The sequence below is a fragment of the Entelurus aequoreus genome, linkage group LG17 (assembly GCF_033978785.1).
Source record: "Entelurus aequoreus isolate RoL-2023_Sb linkage group LG17, RoL_Eaeq_v1.1, whole genome shotgun sequence".
Taxonomy (NCBI): Eukaryota; Metazoa; Chordata; class Actinopteri; order Syngnathiformes; family Syngnathidae; genus Entelurus; species Entelurus aequoreus.
In genome coordinates this window covers 5,022,864-5,046,620 of record NC_084747.1, presented here as the reverse complement: position 1 = coordinate 5,046,620, position 23,757 = coordinate 5,022,864, and the positions used below count along the sequence as shown (strand labels likewise).

At 37.8% G+C, this 23,757-nt stretch overlaps 1 long non-coding RNA gene across 1 annotated transcript; it reads right to left on the bottom strand.

The window, feature by feature from the left end:
- Positions 1-9,392: 9,392 nt before the first annotated feature.
- On the bottom strand, positions 9,393-23,054 carry LOC133631848 (uncharacterized). Its single transcript, XR_009821628.1, has 3 exons — positions 23,034-23,054; positions 13,824-13,954; positions 9,393-9,821 (listed from the first exon to the last, which is right to left on the bottom strand). It is a non-coding gene; the product is annotated as an uncharacterized LOC133631848 (long non-coding RNA).
- Positions 23,055-23,757: the final 703 nt, after the last annotated feature.

The window sequence follows — 23,757 nt, the reverse complement described above, 5'->3', positions numbered from 1 at the left end:
GTCGTGGAATTAACACATTATTATGCCTAATTTGGACAACCAGGTATGGTGAAGATAAGGTACTTTTTCAAAAAATTAGTAAAATAAGATAAATAAATTAAAAACATTTTCTTGAATAAAAAAGAAAGTACAACAATATAAAAACAGTTACATAGAAACTAGTAATGAATGAAAATTAGTAAAATTAACTGTTAAAGGTTAGTACTATTAGTGGACCAGCAGCACGCACAATCATGTGTGCTTACGGACTGTATCCCTTGCAGACTGTATTGATATATATTGATATATAATGTAGGAAGCAGAATATTAATAACAGAAAGAAACAACCCTTTTGTGTGAATGAGTGTAAATGGGGGAGGGAGGTTTTTTGGGTTGGTGCACTAATTGTAAGTGTATCTTGTGTTTTTATGTTGATTTAATTAAAAAATTTCCGATATTACATTTTAACGCATATATCGGCCGATAATATCGGCAGGACGATATTATCGGACATCTCTACTCCTTACTATTATATATATTAATAAATAGAGCTAACTACGTCCCTGCATTCTGTGCCGTCCTCTTCCCCCCCCCCCCCATACCGTGATAAAATCTATGCAAAATGTTTATAAAAGAATGACATGTTATGGTGAATAAAATTAAGTGTTTTAAAAATAGAAAAAAGATAATCATATGACCCCTTTAAATAAGTACTAGCTCGTAGCTTTTGTTTATATTTAATTATTTTGTACTGTTGACTTTTTTGTGTTCAAGCATTAAAGGTAATAAGGAACTAGTTTAAATATTGTGTTGACATTGTTAAACTTTCAATAACACCCACCATATTTACAGTTAATACATTTAGTCTGTATCGGCCAATCTCACTTGTTGATGAAGGCAGCAATAATCTCTGATTTGAATACCAAGTGCTGTCTCTGTTATCGCCCTCTGTGTGTGCATTAACAATACTATTTTAGAAGCTGTTGGTTAAATCTTAGCTGGTAAAAAAAAAAAAAGAAGCTGAATTGAACAGAAAACCTCATCTTCAACCCAGCAGACAGCAATTTGTTTTGGAATATTTGCGATCAGTCAGGAGAGCTGCCCAATCAAGTCTGTGTTTATTTTATGCCAAAATACCACAACAATATAAAATAAACCTTCGAGTACGCTTAAGAATTGCGGAGCCCTACCTGTCGTCTGTAATGATTCATCTTTTTGCAAAACCTTCACACAAATAAGTCTAGGAGTTTAGTCAATGTTCATAAAATAACTCTGCATGATTTCTTGGCTAAATAACAAGTATTGATTCCCTTACTGAAGGAATGACGCATTTTTTCCTCGGTATGTCGGCATTAACACATTTATTCACTTCTGAAGTCCGGGTAGGCACATAATTAAAACGTTGCCATGGAGACACTTTGCTTGAAATGAATGCGAAGCGTGCTTAATGAATGAATAAATGGTGACAAGGAGAGGCGCACCTGTTTGCAACACACATGTATAATTGTTTTTGCATAGGAGAGTACACCTTCTGGCGCCTTGCTCTCCTACTTTATTCATTATGTTACCCCGTGCAAAGACGGCAGCAATGTTTCCTCTTTCTTAAGTTTTTCTTGAGGACTGCTACATATCTCCCAACAGATGTGGACTTTTGGCCTACGTGCACGCACACACCAGGCCGTGTAGAAAGCCATGAAAGTGTTGCAAGTCTCAAAGCTGAGCGCCGCGACGGTGATCCGCTTTGCAACAGTGATCCCGCACGTGGTTGTGTGGCTTTATGAGGGCAGATGGCACCACTCAGGCAGGAAGTGATTGACATAATGACATGGCCGACCACGAAATACATGTGTGTGTGAGCGCACTCAATCAGTACGTGTGTGCCTGCACATAATCACACGCCCTTGTTAAGATTTACGTGTCGGATTTACTTAAAATTTTCTTGATTGACTATAGGGTAAATCAATTGATTAATCGCTGCTTTTAATGTGATCACAGAGTCTCGATTTGAATGTTCTGGGCTCCTCTTTTTATGCTGTTTGGTAGACCTACATACAATCGAACTAGGTTGGTATTAGTCAGTGTTGCTACACTATGCAACACTAGACATTCCACAACACATTTCTGAATTAGGTTGTTAAATAAATAAGAAAAACTGAAAGACATTAGAACAAGGGTCCCCAAACTTCGGCCCGCCAGAATCCACAAAAATAAACATATTTTTTTTTAAAAGTTATTTTTTTTAATTCAATTTTTTAAATCTGTGCTATTAGCCACTTAGGCAAATCATATTGTTGATGTAGATGTTCATATATGCTGTACAGATTTACTTTACAAAAGAGTGTGGGATACTGTTCTTGTTGCCTTAATTGACAGATTATACATACCAATATATTATAGGTATGTGTGTAAGTATAGATGTGTAAATATAAATGTGTAAATATAGATGTGTATATGTTTGTGTGATTGTGTGTGTGTATATACAGTGTATATATATATATATATATATATATATATATATATTATGGCTGCAACTAACGATTAATTTGATAATCGATCAATCTGTCGATTATTACTTCGATTAATCGATTAATAATCGGATAAAAGAGACAAACTACATTTCTATCCTTTCCAGTATATTATTGGAAAAAAAACAGCATACTGGCACCATGTTGTGGACATTGGGGGTGCAGCATACACCAATAATAACACAGAAATGCATGGCAGCTCCCGCCATCAGTGTGTGAATGTGTGTGTGAATGAGTGAATGTGGAAATACTGTCAAAGCGCTTTGAGTACCTTGAAAGTAGAAAAGCGCTATACAAGTATAACCCATTTATCATTATTATAAATGTAACTCATCAGAACTGAATCAGATATTGTACACGTTTCTGTTGTGAATAATAAAGGATTCATTTTAGGCTGCCTCTGAATAATAGCATGAAATATTCCAGCACGTTCATAACGTTTAGTTATACTAAACCGTCACTCAAATCTAAATATATTTATATAGCTTTATCGGGCCCGGCTACATTGATCCATTATGAAACCAACCTGAGATATTTATGTCCGTTACGTTTATTTCGAAATTGGTAACCGTGCGTTTTCTCTCTCAAAATGGAGTCAAATGTGCCCGAGACACATTATCAGCCCCGCGTTGCAACAAAGGCATAACTAACGTTACTCACAAAAAAGCTGAACTCATGAATGCCTGTTGCCACTATGGACTTAAAAAGTTACGTACTGTGAGTTCCTCCCTTCATCCATGGCTACAACATGTTTCTTCTTCAGGTGCTTCTGAAGCAATGTTGTACTTCCGTGCCATTTTGCAGGAAACGCTCTTCTTTGAAGTCTTTAAAGTGAAGTGTTCCCACACTTTTGGCGACTTAGGTCGCACACTTTTCTCCATTGAAGCACTAACCTCAAGATGTTTCTCCGCTAAACTATCGGTAGTGTTTTCCTGCGCCATTTTTCGAATGTTTCCAGCAAAGGAGACGGCGTCGTCACGTGAGCTGCACATGACACATCATTGGCTAGCTTACGCCACCTCATGAGACGTAGCCTCACCGCCGCCCTGGCGCTGTTTTGTACTGTTTTTGTACTTATTTTGATTATTGTTTCTCAGCTGTTTGTAAATGTTGCAGTTTATAAATAAAGGTTTATAAAACAAAAAATAACCAAAAAAAAAAAAAAAAGACTCCGCGCATGCGCATAGCATAGTTCCAACGAATCGATGACTAAATTAATCGCCAACTATTTTGGTAATCGATTTTAATCGATTTAATCGATTAGTTGTTGCAGCCCTAATATATATATATATATATATATATATATATATATATATATATATATATATATATATATATATATATATATATATATATATATATATATATATGTATTTACATATGTATTTACATATGTATATGTGTAAACATGTATATACTGTATATGTATGTGTGTGTATATATATATATATATATATATATATATATATATATATATATATATATATATATATATATATATACACGTGTGTATATATTTATATATCTGTATGTACATATGTATATGTGTAAATATGTATATACTGTATATGTATGTGTGTGTCTGTGTGTGTGTATATATATATATATGTATATGTATGTGTGTATATATATATATAATATATATATATACATACACCTATATATATGTATACATACACATATATATATATATATATATATATATATATATATATATATATATATATATATATATATGTATGTATGTATGTATGTATGTATGTATGTATGTATGTATGTATGTATGTATGTATGTATGTATGTGTGTGTGTGGGCCATACTACAGAAGATGGCTGAGAACAACAGGGCCAAGGTTCTGTGGGACTTCAGCTTTCAGACTGACAAACAGCTTCTGGCTAACCAACCAGACATAGCGGTAGTGGACAAAGAGCAGAAAAGGGTGGTGGTGGTAGATGTGGCCATCGCAGCTGACGCCAACATCAGGAAGTAGGAACACGAGAAACTTGAGAAGCGCCAAGGGTTGAGAGAGCAGCTGGAATTGATGTGGAAGGTCAAGGCTGGCGTGGTCCCCGTGGTAGTGGGGGCGCTCGGAGCAGTAACCCCCATATATATATATATATATATATATATATATATATATATATATATGTATATATATATATATATATTGTACGGTGTACCGGTACTAATAAAGTAATGCTGTGCAAATTAATTAAAAACGATACTATACTGCCTCTGAAAAATACAGGTTCTTTTTTTTTTTAATGGACACATCGTAACATTGCTGTGGTGCATGTTAGGTAACGCGTACGCACAGAATACTTACAAGCAGACTCAGTGTGGAGACAGAAGAAGGAGAATGGACGCATATTGGCTTAAAAACTAATGCTAAAAGTGAAGCCATAAACACTGAAGCGCCGCTCCGCAAGAGGTGCTTTCAAACATGGTTAGCTAACGTCCATCCGCAGTGTTCTCTCATCCTCGCCTCCATGGCGACAAATAAACTGTTTCTTACAAGTATCCTCCCTGCAGGACGAGGAATAGCTAAACATGTTTCACTACACACCGTAGGAGTAGGGATGGGAATCAGAAAAACGGTTTTGAACAAATAGGCAGAAGTGCCACACGCACACGACTCCTCGAACATTTTCTTGTCTCCTTCTTCTCTCCCACTGAGACAAGGCCTAGTACTGCAGGCATGCCTGCCACTGCCCTCTGCAGCTCACATTGGGTAGTTACAGTTCACTACACAATATTCCTATCGCTACAGTTTATTCTTTAATAACCTGTTCTGATTGTTGGTCCGCAATTACAGAATGCTGAATATTACATTTTATTAATAAATAGAGAAGTTTAAAGAACTGTCATGCAGAGATATGCATACCATTAACTTGTACAACATGTAATGCACTGCAAAAAGTCAGTGTTCAAAAACAAGGAAAAAAAATACAAAAATGAGGAGTGTTTTATTTGAACTAAGCAAAATTATCTGCCAATAGAACAAGAACATTTGGCTTGTCAAGTTTTCCAAAACAAGTCAAATTAGCTAACCTCAATGAACCCAAAAATACCTTAAAATAAGTATATTCTCACTAATAACAAGTGCACTATTGTGGTAGAAAAAACAAATATGACACCTTTTTTCTCAATATTTTGAAAAATATTCTTAAATGAAGTCAATGCTAGTGCCATTATCTTGACATAATGATATGCGCTCTGCATTACATTTCTTGAAACCAGCAAACTTACACTAAAAACTAGTTTATTTTTCTTAATGGAAAGGCAAAAAGGCAACGCTCAGGCAAATCATATGGTCTAAAAATACATTTTCCCATCGATAACATGACATCATCGCGCCAAGTGCGTGCTCTTTCAGTCAATTCGTGAGCAAGGAATATATGTATATATGTATGTATATATATATATATATATATATATATATATATATATATATATATATATATATATATATATATATATATATATATATATATATATATATATATATACAGCCAGGCCCCCGGCCAGTTAATTTTTAATTTGTAAATTTGAAGAATTTATCTGAATGTGCATGAACTATTTCTGTTCAAAATTGTTTTGAAATTTCACATGTTAAATGTTTAAATATTAACTGTCAGTTTCATTATGAGACGCAATTGTGTCAAAGTCAGGATTTTTTATTTCATGCTTGAAATAAGAAATTCTTACTTTGAAAAAGCAGTTTTATACTTGTGAGTGTTGATGACACAGCTTTGCAACAGTTGATATTCTAGTTTCAAGCATATTTTACACAATATAGGTCGTCAAATCTCAGCAACAAGCTGTAATATCTTTCTGAGATCATTTAGGACCAAAACACTTAAAACAAGTAAAACACTCTAAAATCTGCTTAGTGAGAAGAATAATCTTATCAGACAGAAAATAAGCAAATATCACCCTTATTTGAGATATTTAATCTTACTTAGATTTCAGTTTTTGCAGTGTGTGCAGAATATCAGAAGCATTTATTCAGGTAGAAATATCACAGATTACATTACCAAACATCTTTAGCAAGCAAACCATGATTGTAACAATTAGAGATGTCCGATTATATCGGCCGGCCGATATTATTGGCCGATAAATGCTTTAAAATGTAATATCGGAAATTATCGGTATCGTTTTTTTTATTATCGGTATCGTTTTTTTTTTTTTAATTATTTTTTATTTTTTTATTTTTTATTAAATCAACATAAAAAACACAAGATACACTTACAATTAGTGCACCAACCCAAAAAACCTCCCTCCCCCATTTACACTCATTCACACAAAAGGGTTGTTTCCTTCTGTTATTAATATTGTGGTTCCTACATTATATATCAATATATATCAATACAGTCTGCAAGGGATACAGTCCGTAAGCACACATGATTGTGTGTGCTGCTGGTCCACTAATAGTACTAACCTTTAACAGTTAATTTTACTAATTTTCATTAATTACTAGTTTCTATGTAACTGATTTTATATTGTTTTACTTTCTTTTTTATTCAAGAAAATGTTTTTAATTTATTTATCTTATTTTATTTTATTAATTTAAAAAAAAAAAGGACCTTATCTTCACCATACCTGGTTGTCCAAATTAGGCATAATAATGTGTTAATTCCACAACTGTATACATCAGTATCGGTATCGGTTGATATCGGTATCGGTAATTAAAGAGTTGGACAATATCGGAATATCGGATATCGGCAAAAAGCCATTATCGGACATCCCTAGTAACAATCCACATTTTGTGTTAATAATGCGTCAAACTGGTATCTAAATATTGAGCTGTTCCTACTCTTAATGCATTCCTTCAAAATACAAAATCTGACAAGACACCAGGGTTTCCCCGTGATTGCCAAAATACGTGTGGCTGTAGGGAAGTTGTCAATATGACTTCATCACAATATTTTCTATGATGCATATTTTTTTTTTGAAATGGCAAAAAAAAAGTATACATACATTTAAAACAAATATGTTATTAATAATTAAAGTATTAACATATATTTTTTTCTTACATAATATTGTTTTACGCCATTCGTAGAAACGTTGCGTAAATCGTAAATAAAAACAGAATACAATGATTTGCAAATGCAAATCCTTTTCAACCTACTTAACGTTCAAACTGGAAAACCGTTGTTTTTTGCAAATATTAGCTCATTTGGAATTTGATGCCTGCAACATGTTTAAAAAAAGCTGGCACAAGTGGCAAAAAAGACTGAGAAAGTTGAGGAATGCTCATCAAACACTTATTTGGAACATCCCACAGGTGAACAGGCTAATTGGGAACAGGTGGGTGCCATGATTGGGTAAGAAAGCAGCTTCCATGAAATGCTCAGTCATTCACAAACAAGGATGGGGTGAGGGTCACCACTTTGTCAACAAATGCGTGAGCAAACTGTCGAACAGTTTAAGAACAACATTTCTCAACGAGCTATTGCAAATAATTGAAGGATTTTACCATCTAAGGTCTACAAAAAAATAAAGACAACTTCAGATTGTTTTCTTTGTCTTACTTTGGCCAAAAATAAAACAAACACATTCTGAAAATACTACAATAAAAAATGTAGAAAAAAATACGGGCAGCGGTAAAGTTTAGATCCATGAAGGAAAGAAGAAAGTGAATGAATATTTATAACTGAATACATTTACATATGTATAAAAATGTGTTTTCTTTTGTATTATTTTTTTTTTTATGAATTAAGTAACGTTTATGACAACCTTTTTCCAAGACACAATATAGAATGTGAGATGTAGTTATGTACGGCACGGCGGCAGAAGGTATAAATCAGGGGGGAGCCCAGGGAAGTGAGGCGCACAGCTCGAACCAAGGATGCGAAAGGAATACTGCGGCACGACAAAAGACAAGTGAGGACGAAGGCGGAAGGAACACGGAGAGCGAGGTACAAGGAGAGGAGCTAGACGTGGCAGCTTACTGAGACCAGAGAACTACGTTCTTAGCACTGGATCTCAGGACACGCTGGCTCTTATGGCGTGGAGTCTCATCAGGAACAGGTGCGTTGATCACTGATTGTCTACGGCCGTGCAGGGCGTGTAGAGTCGTGTCCAGGTGATGCGTGTCCAGGTGGTGCGTGTCCAGGTGGTGCGCTCAGCGGCGCTTGCAGAGGAATGAATGGTGGTATGCGCACGCGCCGTAACAGATATAACAGGATAATGCATACATTTATCATTTGTTTTCAAAACAGTTGTTACAAAAAAGTGGGACCCCAAATATTTATTGTGGGACCCCATTTTTATGACTAGATGGGGTCCCTGGGACCCCATTTTGAAAATTCCTATCGCCAACAATGATATTACTGATATCACAATATTATGCTAGATCCACTCGACGTCCATTGCACCGGTAGCTCAGGGGGGGAGTCCCCACATCTGCGGTCCCCTCCAAGGTTTCTAATTGTCCCATTGGGTTGAGTTTTTCCTTGCCCTGATGTGGGATCTGAGCCGAGGATGTTGTTGTGGCTTGTGCAGCCATTTGAGACACTCGTGATTTAGGGCTATATAAGTAAACATTGGTTGATTGATTGATTGATGGAGTATTGGTGCGTGCAAAACAGCAGCAGGCACCTGTGGCCTGCCGACCGGTTCTAGTTCTAATCCAATATCATCTTGGGGGCCACAGCGGGCCTTGACTTTGACACATAGGTCGTAGAGGTTAAGAGAAAGGATTGTTTTTTTGGACATATTTTTGAAGTTTTCAAGAAAATATATCCATAACCTTTTAAGTTATGTTTCTAACGGACAGACAAACACACCCTGGTGAAAACAGAACCTCTTTGGTCTGCGTATACTTAAAGTCGCCGCCTTCGTCGGTAGTGTTTCCGAGACGATACATAAAGCCGGTCAGAAGTTGTAATGTTTTAATAACATTGAATCAACTGGTGGTTACAATTGATTTGTTATTCATGTTTTAAGTAAGAAATGCGCCAGGCGTGTCAGGTTCAAACACTGATGACAACTATTAAACAGACGAGAAGCAAGGAATCATGCAGAGACAGAGTTCAATTTGGCTCATATGAGGAGACACGTGCTTTGGGCTGTATTCTAGTTACAGATCCAAACTACGTTCTAAAAGTCCAGCCCGCGTGCTTCCTCTATTTGGGAGGTCCCTGTTACATCACTGAAGCTGTCGCTGAGGGAAAGGGGTAATCTCGACAACTCAGGTTGGACACAATATATGATTATACAAAAATGCAAATGTGTTGACGCTGGTGATATCGCCTTGTCTCTGCTCTGTCTGCGTCACGGCGGTGTTCGGCCTTGGCAGTCAGCACACCGTTCCTGGACACAAACATTGATTGATTGATTGATTGAGACTTTTATTAGTAGGTTGCACAGTGAAGTACATATTCCGTACAATTGACCACTAAATGGTAACACCCGAATACGTTTTTCAACTTGTTTAAGTCGGGGTCCACTTAAATTGATTCAGATACAGTTATATACTATCATCATAATACAGTCATCACACAAGATAATCACATTGAATTATTTACATTACCGTAATTTCCGGACTATAAGCCGCACCTGACTATAAGCCGCAGGGTTTTGATGTGTAATTACCGTAGTATATAGGGGTTCCTGCTACCACGGAGGGGATTGTCGGGACAGAGATGACTATTTGGGAACGCAAAGCGTCCCATTTATTAACAATAAATCTTTCAATCATTCAATCAAACTTTCACATCTTTGACATGGCGAACAGCATTCGTGCAGAGTACAAATAATACAACGGTGCAAAGTAATACAATGTGCTCGCCTGTACGTTATCAAAATAACCAGCCTACCGGTACATGAAAAGTCAGTCTTTAATCATTGTGTCATCGTCTTCCTCCTGCGTACTAAAACCACCGAAATCCTCTTCGTCGGTGTCGGAGAAGAACAGGCCGTAAATAAGCCGCACCCTTGTATAAGCCGCAGGGACCAGAACGAGGGGAAAAAGTAGCGGCTTATAGTCCGGAAATTACGGTATTTACAATCAGGGGTGTGGAGGGGGGCGGGGGGGGGACACTGATACCAGACTGGCTTGCAGTCTTTTGGATTGGCAGCTTTGCACAGACAAAGAAAAATACCACTTCCGCACAATTGACAGTAATTATAGCAACGGCCCTTAAGCATAAAAGTTGTGTGATAATATATACATAATTATACTAACAGGATCATTATTAAAAACTAGAATTGTTTTTTCGGACATATTTTTGAACATTTCAAGAAAATATATCCATAACCTTTTTAGTTCTGTTTCTAATGGACAGACAAACACACCCCGGCGAAAACAGAACCTCTTTGGTCTGCGTATACTTAAAGTCGCCGCCTTCGTCTGTAGTGTTTCCGAGACGATACATAAAGCCGGTCAGAAGTTGTAATGTTTTAATGACATTGAATCAACTGGTGGTTTAAAAGGATTTGTTATCCATGTTGTAAGTAAGAAAGGCGGCAGCGTGGACAAAAAAAAAGGTTGGTGACTCTGCAGTGTAATATGAGAAGCTGCTAGATAAACTATTACACTGAGTTCAGTTGACAGCGTCTCTCCCAGTGACGCTCTTGTCTAATTTGTGTGTTGATGAAACAAAGACGTGCAGTACAGACACTTGGAGACAACACCCTATTTTTTGGAATGCAGTTTGTCCATTCTTGACAGATGCCTTGAGGGACAAACGAACATATGCTCCAAGTTGTGAAAAAAAAAATCTAAATACAGGGCTCGAATGTAACCACGGCAACCGCGGCGACTGCCGCGACTGCCTTCGTCTTTTGCCGTAATGCCCCAAAAATTGACCAACATTTGCGGCAAGAACATGCCGTGACCGCCCTTGACTTTTTACTTGTTAATGGACGAAGGCTGTAACGGTAAACGGTATAATGATAATTTGCGATAAAATTCCCGACCGTTAGTAATACCGTAAAATGTATTAATTACAGAAAAAGCGTCATTTATTAATGCATTTTCGGCAAAACAAAGTCAGACGCATGCGCACTAGCGGTGTTTGGCTTGATAATCATGGCGGACCAACGACATGGACTTTGCTGCGGAGATTTTCCCTCGGAGTAAACGGAGCCAATCGCTTGATTTAACGTCATTTTCCCTCGCTTTCTGGAGTGCGTTTAAGAGCACACTGCCGTGTTTGGATGGAGACAGGTGTGGACAATATTGGAGACGGACGCACTTGTCCCCACACTAAAAGTATACAATACTATTTGATGTTTTGCAGCAGGCGATGTGTCGTGAACGTTGTCACAATTTGTTTATAAAGTCTTTAGTTTGTTGACTGGGATGTTCACTCCTCCTTTATTTAACTGCAAACTGTATCAGTATTCAAATAACATCAATACTAGCTAAAATGTTTTGTCATCTCATCGAATTGAACGCAGGCTGTGAAGATTGTGTATTCGATGTAAGAGGTATCACTCCGGGGGTTTTTTTGTTGGCCAAACTGTTGTACTGAAACACTAGGGAGGCGTTGGAGAAGAACAAAGCTTGTTTGTTAGACGTCATCTTCATTAGACAAACTGCTTTGTGTTTTATTTTGGTACCAAAAAGTAAACACCAGGTTTTTTTTTACATTACTTGTGTTTTTTTCATGTCACAAAGGTATTACTTCAAAAATCATTCATGTGACACATTATTTTGTTAATGTTTTATTGTTTATAGTTAGTTCATATACGACATACAGTGTTTCCCATAAACTGCCAAGATACCTGTGGCGGTGAGGGCGTGGCTATGGGCGTGGTTATGGGCGTGGTCACCATGACATCATCGAGTAATTTGCATAATTTACTACAATGATATGGTTTTCTCTAAAAAGGCTAAAAAAATGTATACTTACTAATTAATAATAACAGTTTTGTTTTAAACGTCCATCCATCCATTCATCCATCCATTTTACAATATAATTACAACACTTTATGTACATATTTATATACAGACTTGAACAATAAGTTATTCACTGAAATATATTTATTAATTGTGGTTCTTACAAAAAATATATCTTATAAAATATAAAAGCTAAAATGTCTCTTAAAGCGCTGGCCCTTTAATTAGTGCATACTAAATAATTTAACTTTAGCCTACTACTACAACCATATTATTTACCAGCAACATAAAGTGAAACAGAGGCAGAAGTGTCCTGCCACAGTCAGTAACAAATAAACTTAAAACAGTAGTGGTCAAATACAAATAAGGCAACAAGAGAAGTATCCTACACTTCTCTTTTGTAAAGTAAATCTCAACAGCCTATATGGGCATCTACATCAACTATATGATTTGCCTGAGAAGCTGGACAGGACAAAAAAAAATTAAAATAAAAAAATATTTGTAATTCTTTCGTGGCGGGCCGCCACAAATAAAGGAATGTGTGGGAAACACTGACATATTTCTGCTCAAACTCTTAATGGATCTGTCCTGATACAGCATCTACATGTACATATAAATGTACATAACTTAAAAAAAAAGCTGACAAAAAGCTGACGAGTTGATATTATTAAAGAATAAAAAAAAACTAATATTGGTCTTTAAATATATGGATAACGTTTACCTATAGTCTTTTTATTAGACATTACAAATTACATGATGTTTTGACGTTCACAGCCCAACACTGCTTTACCTAACAATCAGTAATCATCATTTCAATATTCATAATAATAATCTTAATTATTACTTTGGCCGTAATTGGCAGCCCTACATCTCATACATGAATGCTATTTTTATCTATTTTATATATATATATATATATATATATATATATATATATATATATATATATATATATATATATATATGGAAATAAAATAATGTTTGTACCCTAAAATATGAGGCAACACTTGTCTTGACCTTAAAAAGTAAAAATTTGAGGCCTGTAAATAGCACTTTCAAAATGGTAGCCGAGTCAGGGGCACCCGGAGTAGTGTATGCCGGCTTCAGTGAGTCGCCAGACTAGTGGCAAGAGTCAGCGGACGAGCAAAAGCATTTTTTTGAGTCTCGATGCCTCTATCTGACCGCGCTACTACCCAACTCCAATTTAGTTCTGCTTGCCGGCTCCGTTACCGAAGTATGTGTGCGTCATCTGAAAGATAAGAGAAAAAGCACAAGCGAGGAGCACTCAGCGACTATATTTATTATAGCCGTTATGATAAATGCAAGCAATTATTTTCTTCTATTCCGGGCTTAACCTTAACAAGTGTTGGTGGCGATGCCTCACATGGCGGCATTATGCGTGGGATGCAGCGGCGTGATGTCGTCGCGTGAAGAGGGGCTGCGGGGTCACACCATGATACTCGGCTCACCTGTCGTATTGTCATGGCCATGGTTTGGATCAGGGATTCTCAAACTGTGGTATGTGGGCTCCATCGTCCATCATCCATGCGGGGGTCTGCAACCTGCGGCTCTTTAGCGCCGCCCTAGTGGCTCCCTGGAGCTTTTTCAAAAATGTATTAAAATAAAAAAAAGATGGGGGTAAAAATATATTTTTGTTTTAATAGGGTTTCTATAGGAGGACAACATGACATAAACCAACAAATCCCACTGTTTATATGAAACATAATTCTCGGATGAGAGTATTTGGCGAGCACCGTTTTGTCCTACTAATTTTGGCGGTCCTGGAACTCACCGTAGTTTGTTTACATGTACAACTTTCTCCCACGCTGCCACAGAAAGACGTGTTTTATGCCACTCTTTCTTTTTCCCATTTTGTCCACCAAACGTTTTATGCTGTGTGCGAATGCACAAAGGTGAACTTTGTTGATGTTATTGACCTGCGTGGAGTGCTTATCAGGCATATTGGGTGAGTGCATGACTGCAAGCTAACCGATGCTGACATGTTATTCAGGCTGGCTTTATGCACGCGTTGCATCATTTAATTTCCTATGTCCTCTGTGTATTTGTGGTTGCGGGGGCGGGGTTGGGGGTTGGGGTTTGGGGGGGCGGGGTTGAGGTGCAGGCAGCATACCCCTTCCCCTTCGAGCTGTCCTGGATGAAATGAAATTATTTTTTCCAATCATTTTTGGAACTTGAAAGCGTATTTCTTCTTCTTACTCGTCGTCGCCATGTCTCTTCTTCGTTCTTCTGCTTCGTCTCCTTCTTGTTGTGTGTGCAGCTGTGCACTGATCTCCAAAAGCCGTGGATGTTATTGTAGCCCGGAAGAGTTAGTGCTGCAAGGTGTTCTGGGTATTTGTTCTGTTGTGTTTATGTTGTGTTACGGTGTGGATGTTCTCCCGAAATGTGTTTGTTATTCTTGTTTGGTGTGGGTTCACAGTGTGGTGCATATTTGTAACAGTGTTAAAGTTGTTTGTACGGCCACCCTCAGTGTGACCTGTATGGTTGTTGACCAAGTATGCTTGCATTCACTTGTGTGTTTGTGTGTGTGTGTGTGCGTGTGCTTGAAATTAACGTTATCATTAAACCATTTAAAAGCTCATACAACGTGTCAGCATTTCTTGACATCTTCGAGTAAAGACCATTGTTAAACCCGTCCAACGCTACATTATTATGTGACTGGGCCGGTACGCTGTTTATATGGAGGAAAAGGGACGCCTGGACAGCATGCGGCTGTTAAAGGCCTACTGAAATGAATTTTTTTTATTTAAACGGGGATAGCAGATCTATTTTATGTGTCATACTTGATCATTTCGCGATATTGCCATATTTTTGCTGAAAGGATTTAGTATAGAACAACGACGATAAAGTTCGCAACTTTTGGTCTCTGATAAAAAAAAGCCTTGCCCCTACCGGAAGTAGCGTGACGTAGTCAGTTGTTCGCCTCCTCATATTTTCCTATTGTTTTCAACGCAGCTATAGCGATTCGGACCGAGAAAGTGACGATTACCCCATTAATTTGAGCGAGGATGAAAGATTTGTGGATGAGGAACGTTAGAGTGACGGACTAGAATGCAGGGAAAGACATATCTTTTTTCGCTCTGACCGTAACTTAGGTACAAGCTGGCTCATTGGATTCCACACACTCTCCTTTTTCTATCGTAGATCACGGATTTGTATTTTAAACCACCTCGGATACTATATCCTCTTGAAAATGAGAGTCGAGAACGCAAAATGGACATTCACAGTGACTTTTATCTCCACGACAATACATCGACGAAGCTCTTTAGCTACTGAGCTAACGTGATAGTATCTGTCTCAAATGCAGATAGAAACAAAATAAATAAATCCCTGACTGGAAGGATAGACAGAAGATCAACAATACTATTAAACCATGTACATGTAACTACACTGTTAATAATTCTCAGCCTGGCAAAGCTTAACAATGCTGTTGCTAACAACACTGAAGCTAACTTAGCAACTTAGCAACCGGACCTCACAGAGCTATGATAAAAACATTAGTGCTCCACCTACGCCAGCCAGCCCTCATCTGCTCATCAACACCCGTGCTCACCTGCGTTCCAGCGATCGACGGCGCGACAAAGGACTTCACCCGATCACAGATGCGGTTGGCGGCTAGCATCGGTTGGTGGCTAGCATCGGCTAGTGCGTCTGCTATCCAAGTAAGTCCTCTTGTTGTGTTGCTACAGCCAGCCGCTAATACACCGATCCCACCTACAACTTTCTTTTTTGCAGTCTCCATTGTTCATTAAACAAATTGCAAAAGATTCACCAACACAGATGTCCAGAATACTGTGGAATTATGAAATGAAAACAGAGCTTTTTGTATTGGCCTCAATGGGGGAGCCATACCTCTGTTCTACTGGCTACGTCACGCGCATACGTCTTATCCAAAGGAGTTTTTCAACCGGAAGTTTAGCGGGAAATTTAGAATTGCACTTTATAAGTTAACCCGGCCGTATTGGCATGTGTTGCAATGTTAAGATTTCATCATTGATGTATAAACTATCAGACTGCGTGGTCGGTAGTAGTGGCTTTCAGTAGGCCTTTAAGGGGTGAAGGTTTCAGGTGAGAGAGGACGCTAAAGGCAGTGTCTTTAAGGTACGGCCCCAATATTGTTGTCTGGGTGGAAATCGGGAGAAATTCGGGAGAATGGTTGCCCCGGGAGATTTTCGGGAGGGGCACTGAAATTCGGGAGTCTCCCGGGAAAATCGGGAGGGTTGGCAAGTATGGTCATTATGGTGGTACTTGGAGAGTTAAGATTTTTCTGAGGTGGTACCTGGTGAAAAAGTTTGAAAAGTTTTAAGGTCACGGTTCAGTTCATTCAAGGTACAGTCAGGAAACAAAAGGCAACAACATTAATGTGGTTTTTTTCAATATAATTAGAACAAACTGCATACTTTCTTGGCAGTTGGCCCTGCAGCTAGTAAACATCTCTTTGACATGACTCCAAGCAGCCACCTGATAATAATTATTCATGTATTCATGCAGGTTATATGAGGACACAACCTCACTGGTTTTGCAATCACCCATGCTATTAAAGTATGTTTAACCTGAAAAAAAAAAACAGTGCAATCCAGCCTCAGGCTAGCGGTAGTCATGACTCGCACATACCTGTCAACCTTCCTGTTTTTTTCCCGCTCAACTCAAACCTCGGCAACACTCAAGAGTAGCGATAGGTATCGTTTACATTTTAACAAATGCTGGTACCAAATCGGTGCTTTAAAAAACGGTGCTGGTGCCTGAGCGGTGCCCAAACAGGTGCTGAAAAATGTTTTAACATGCAAATTCAAAAACAAAACCCATTTGCCTTTTAATTTCTATGGGACGTTCAAGTTGAACAGACGAGTAATTTTACAAGTTTAGTAAGGGTGTAACGGTACGCAAAAATTTCGGTTCGGTACGTACCTCGGTTTAGAGGTCACCGTTCGGTTCATTTTCGGTACAGTAAAAAAACAAAATATACATTTTTTGGTTATTTATTTACCAAATTTGTAAACAATGGCTTTATCCTTTTAACATTGCTTTAAAGGCCTACTGAAACCCACTACTACCGACCACGCAGTCTGATAGTTTATATATCAATGATGAAATCTTAACATTATAACACATGCCAATACGGCCGGGTTAACTTATAAAGTGACATTTTAAATTTGCCGCTAAACTTCCGGTTCGAAACGCCTCTGAGGATGACGTATGCGTGTGACGTAGCCCGGCGAACACGGGTATGCCTTCCACATTGAAGCCGATATGAAAAAGCTCTGTTTTCATTTCATAATTCCACAGTATTCTGGACATCTGTGTTCGTGAATCTGTTTCAATCATGTTCATTGCATTATGGAGAAGGAAGCCAAGCAAGCAAAGAAGAAAGTTGTCGGTGCGAAATGGACGTATTTTTCGAACGTAGTCAGCCACAACAGTACACAGCCGGCGCTTCTTTGTTTACATTCCCGAAAGATGCAGTCAAGATGGAAGAACTCGGATAACAGAGACTCTAACCAGGAGGACTTTTGATTTGGATACACAGACGCCTGTAGAGAACTGGGACAACACAGACTCTTACCAGGATTACTTTGATTTGGATGACAAAGACGCAGACGTGCTACTGTGAGTATGCAGCTTTGGCTTTTTTTTGCGTATGTACGTAACTTTTTTAAAATATATAAGCTTTATGAACCTTGGGTTAGGTGAACGGTCTTTTGGGCTGAGTGATTGTGTGTGTTGATCATGTGTTTGAATTGTATTGGCGTGTTCTATGGAGCTAGGAGCTAGCAGAGGAGCTAGGAGCTAGCATAACACGTACCGTACCGTAAGTGCGCGTCACGTACGTAACTTTTTAAAAATATATAAGCTTTATGAACCTTGGGTTAGGTGAACGGTCTTTTGGGCTGAGTGATTGTGTGTGTTGATCAGGTGTTTGAATTGTATTGGCGTGTTCTATGGAGCTAGGAGCTAGCAGAGGAGCTAGGAGCTAGCATAACAAACACGCAGGTGTTATTATGCAGGATTAATTTGTGGCATATTAAATATAAGCCTGGTTGTGTTGTGGCTAATAGAGTATATATATGTCTTGTGTTTATTTACTGTTGTAGTCATTCCCAGCTGAATATCAGGTACCGTGAGTATGCAGCCTTGGCTGCTAAACATTCGATAACTTGACCGTATGTGCGCGTCACGTACGTAACTTTTTAAAAATATATAAGCTTTATGAACCTTGGGTTAGGTGAACGGTCTTTTGGGCTGAGTGATTGTGTGTGTTGATCAGGTGTTTGAATTGTATTGGCGTGTTCTATGGAGCTAGGAGCTAGCAGAGGAGCTAGGAGCTAGCATAACAAACACGCAGGTGTTTTTATGCAGGATTAATTTGTGGCATATTAAATATAAGCCTGGTTGTGTTGTGGCTAATAGAGTATATATATGTCTTGTGTTTATTTACTGTTGTAGTCATTCCCAGCTGAATATCAGGTCACCCCCGGCTCTCACAGCATCTTCCCTATCTGAATAGCTTCAACTCCCCACTAGTCCTTCACTTGCACTTTACTCATCCACAAATCTTTCATCCTCGCTCAAATTAATGGGGAAATTGTCGCTTTCTCGGTCCGAATCTCTCTCACTTCATGCGGCCATCATTGTAAACAATAGGGAACTTTGCGTATATGTTCAACTGACTACGTCACGCTACTTCCGGTAGGTGCAAGCCTTTTTTTTATCAGATACCAAAAGTTGCAATCTTTATCGTCGTTGTTCTATACTAAATCCTTTCAGCAAAAATATGGCAATATCGCGAAATGATCAAGTATGACACATAGAATAGATCTGCTATCCCCGTTTAAATAAAAAAAATTCATTTCAGTAGGCCTTTAAAATAGCTGTGTGTGTGATGGATGTGAGCCACCACTAGGCTGATCAGTGCAACAGCAGGCAGTCATGAATGCTAAGCATAACAATAACATACATAAACACACAAGGTCCATTGCCACGGTTAATGTGGTCAACATATATAAAATGAAAAACTAAATAAGATAACAAAACCTTCCTACATATAAAGTGCAACATTAAACTGCCTCAAGTTGTTGCTCAAATTAAGGAAATTAAATCAAATTTATTTTGTATTATTTGAACAGCTATGTTATTTATTTTACGTAGAAATAATCTTTTTCTATTGTATTTACGTTATGTAATTCTGTGCTACTTAAACAGTTTATTTTCTGGGCTGTTAATACCCATCTTGACTAACTGGGTTAATAAAAGTGCCACTGACTGTTTACAGTACAGTTGTCATCAGTGAATTTCGCTGTAAAATGAATATCTTTATGTAAATATTTTCACAGGAAATTATATCGAGATATATATCGAATTTAAAGTAAAAATATATTGAGATATGCTTTTCCATCCATATCGCCCAGCCTCAAAATAAGACGATAGCTTCTTCTTTTGTTTTGGTGAAGTTACTATACTACCCTGTAGGGTTGCATGATTTTGGCCAAAGATAAAATCCAGATTTGTTGTCTCTGAAAACTCGATTTTTGATTTTTTTTGTAAAACCTACAAAAGACATCATTGGGATGGGGGTTAGCGATGTCATCATGTTGTTGTTTTTTTATGAAATAGGACAATAAAAAGGCTAAAGAAATTATACGTATATATATATATATATATATTTACGAGACAAATAGTTATGTTATAATGCATTATTTGTATCAACATTTGAGCCTTTTTCTAATTACTTTGTGCCTCTTTACTCTATTTTTCCAGTTTTGATGGGTTGTGTATTTTATGTCTACCATGTGCTATACCGGTTCATTCCAAAAATGTCTCCCAAGCCATATTTACATTTTTTTGACATATTTCGCCAGGAGGGCAAGATGTTGCCAAATGACAAAATAGTGTCATTTGATATTTGAAGATGGTTAGGAATGAGTTGTTTCAGACTTGTTTAACAAGTTACATCAGGGAACTTCTTGTGGTTATCATGCGGTTTAACATATTTTATTAATGAGCAGGTTAAAAGTCTATATCTAATATTACTCCTTCTTCATAGCTTTTACTGATAGTTCGTTCACAACATAACTTTTACATGTTTAAATTAACTTAACTTCCTTTGTGAAAGAAAATGTAGGTGTTGGGGGAAAAATTAATAATAACTTATTGGTGATAGTCAATGAATGTATGTCAAATGAATATATTACTTAATATCGTATCATAATATATGGTACTATTGTAGTTCTTCGCATTTATGGAAGTGATGAAGGTGAGGTTGCTTCAGGAGGTTTTCTGCATATTGGTACTTATATAATAACTCCATTGCCCACAAGTCTTGTGGAAATAAACAGAGACAGAATTAAATTTGGCTCAATTGAGGAGAAACGTGTCAACCTGTAACCTTTAACAGTGTCACCCACGCTCTGGCAAAAGATTTTACGTCACCTCTTTTTATTTGGACTTTCGCTGTTTACATAACAACAGCTGTTTCTAAAGGAATTAACACAAAATAAAAATATGCCTCGGGCTTGGACTGGTCCTGGATCGAGCTTGGGCAGGTCTTGGATCAAAATAGATAAACCCCTCCCGTCACCTCCCAACGTACACAATGGAATTTTACAAGCCTTTGACTTGCTGCAACAAAGACAGCCTCTTGTCTGTTCACTGGGAACTCAGAGAACGGAAAGTTTTTTGATAATTGACATACAATTTTTCTGATACGTACTTTAACTTTGACTTAAATAGCGAGCCTACTGACCGATATAGGTCTGAAATATATGCTAATTTGAATTAGAAATGGCAACAGTGTATGAGTCAGTCTGCCCCACAACAAGAGGATAGAGGAAAAGAAGGAGCTTACAGACTACAGCGCGGACTACAATTGGTGGAAAGGCGCTAAGCTATTTGGGTAAAACTTTACCACATATGGAGACATCCACTCATTAGATGGGGCAGAAAACATCACAGGACAGAGTACATTCCAAATGGCCCGTTTGGCGGAAGTATGAAGAAAGGCAAGATTATTTTATAAATATTTCTGCAATGCCTCCATGGTTTGATTTAAAATTTTCGGGACTCATGCAGATCCAAAATACACAGGTACGTACCATCAGTTTATAAAAGTTGAATTTAAGCTAATTTAGCATACTAAGACTTCAGTCTTTGTCAGAACTGTTCAGCTTCCTGGTGTGACATGTTCAAGAACAGTTTGTGTATTGTCTGTTTATCGCAAGTAATGAGGACTGAAAGGCAGTATAGTGGATGTTTTTTGGTTAATAGTAAAACCTATTATATGTTGCATCTCTACCTGCTTGGGAACATTTTACTTAGCAGTTTGCCATTTCATTCTAAAAATCATTTAAGCTGCTCACCCAAAAGCCATACAGCTTTAGGTCGTGCATTGTTCCCTTACTGCAGTGTTTTTCAACCTTTTTTGAGCCAAGACACATTTTTTGCATTGAAAAAATCCAGAGGCACACCACCAACAGAAATCATTAAAAAATTAAACTCAGTTGACGGTAAAAAGTCGTTGTCGCAATTGTTGGATATGACTTTAAACCATAACCAACCATGCATCACTATAGCTCTTGTCTCAAAGTAGGTGTACTGTCACCGCCTGTCACATCACGCCGTGACTTATTTTGATGTTTTTGATGTTTTCCTGTGTGTAGTGTTTTACTTCTTGTCTTGTGCTCATATTTTGGTGGCTTTTTCTCTTTTTTCGGTATTTTCCTGTAGCAGTTTCATGTCTTCCTTTGAGCGATATTTCCCACATCTACTTTGTTTTAGCAATCAAGAATATTTCAGTTGTTTTCATCCTTCTTTGTGGGGACATTGTTGATTGTCATGTCATGTTCGGATGTACATTGTGGACGCTGTCTTTGCTCCACAGTAAGTCTTTGCTGTCGTCCAGCATTCTGTTTTTTGTTTACTTTGTAGCCGGTTCAGTTTTAGTTTCGTTCTGCATAGCCTTCCCTAAGCTTCAATGCCTTTTCTTAGGGGCACTCACCTTTTGTTTATTTTTGGTTTAAGCATTAGACACCTTTTTACCTGCACACTGCCTCCCGCTGTTTCCGACATCTACAAAGCAATTAGCTACCTGCTGCCACCTACTGATATGGGTGAGTATTACACGGTTACTCTGCCGAGCTCTAGACAGCGCTGACACTCAACAACAACACATCATTTGCAGACTATAATTACTAGTTTGCAAAAAATATTTTAAACCCAAATAGGTGAAATTAGATAATCTCCCACAGCACACCAGACTGTATCTCACGGCATACTAGTTTGTCCCTCATAATGTTGACATCAAACACTGCCCTACTGTACCCAAAAAATCATCGTGGCATACCGTTACAACACCACTAAAAGGTTTATGTTAATTTTGTCAACAAATGATTTCATACATGACAGTTTTATGTGCAGGATTTTGGATGAATTCCACATTGTATAGGGCCTCCGTGGTTTGACTGCTATGGATTCCGCCGTGTATTATTCACTTGTCACCAGATGGCAATAAAAGTGAACAATTGACACTAAGTCAAGTCAGTGTGACATGTGTTGACTTATTGTAACAAAAGCCATGGTTTTAACATGCACATAAAAGGTGACTCATTGTACATTTATTATTGTGGAGAATGGTAACTGGTCTGTATTTATATAGCGCTTTACTATACCTTCACGATGCCCAAATAAGTTACTGGGTGGGCCAAAGTGAAGTTCTTCCAGAAAATGCTACAAAGTGCAAATTACTAAATGATAGTGACTCCATAAATATTACCTGAACCTTCTTAATAAATAGGCACACAACTCTTATGTACAGAGCATACAAACAAAAGTTTTTGAGTAATAGATGTCTCTTATCTGCTGCCAGTTTCGACTAATACTTGAGCCTTCGTCAGAACTGTGTAGCTTCCTGGTGTGAGATGTGCAACTGGCCCTAGCTTTTCTCTGCCTGCCTTTGCCGATGAACAAAACACCCAACATTGTCGATACACCGGTCTGGTAACTGGTTTGGCCAATAAAAACAAATCTAACAAAGCCATTTTCTGCTGGGTTACGAATTTGCTTTTATGTATTAGCTTGTTTATCTTGTGAACATGTGATGCTTCGATGTGCCCTATGATTATTGAAGAATTTAAAGAGCGTTAAGAACTTCTTTAGTAGCTACAGGTTTCTTGTCAACGTTTTTTCAATAAGAGATGTCTCTTATCTGCTGACAGGTGTTGGCTAACACAGGCAATGTGATGTCATCTACGAAATCCCACGCAATAAAACTTATAGTGGAGAGACTGGACAAACTTTCAGCACCCTAAAACAAAGAACACCAAAATGAATGTGAAAGGAGACAGTTGCAAAGTTTACCTGAACGCAAAAACAAACAGCAAATACACCAAAAAA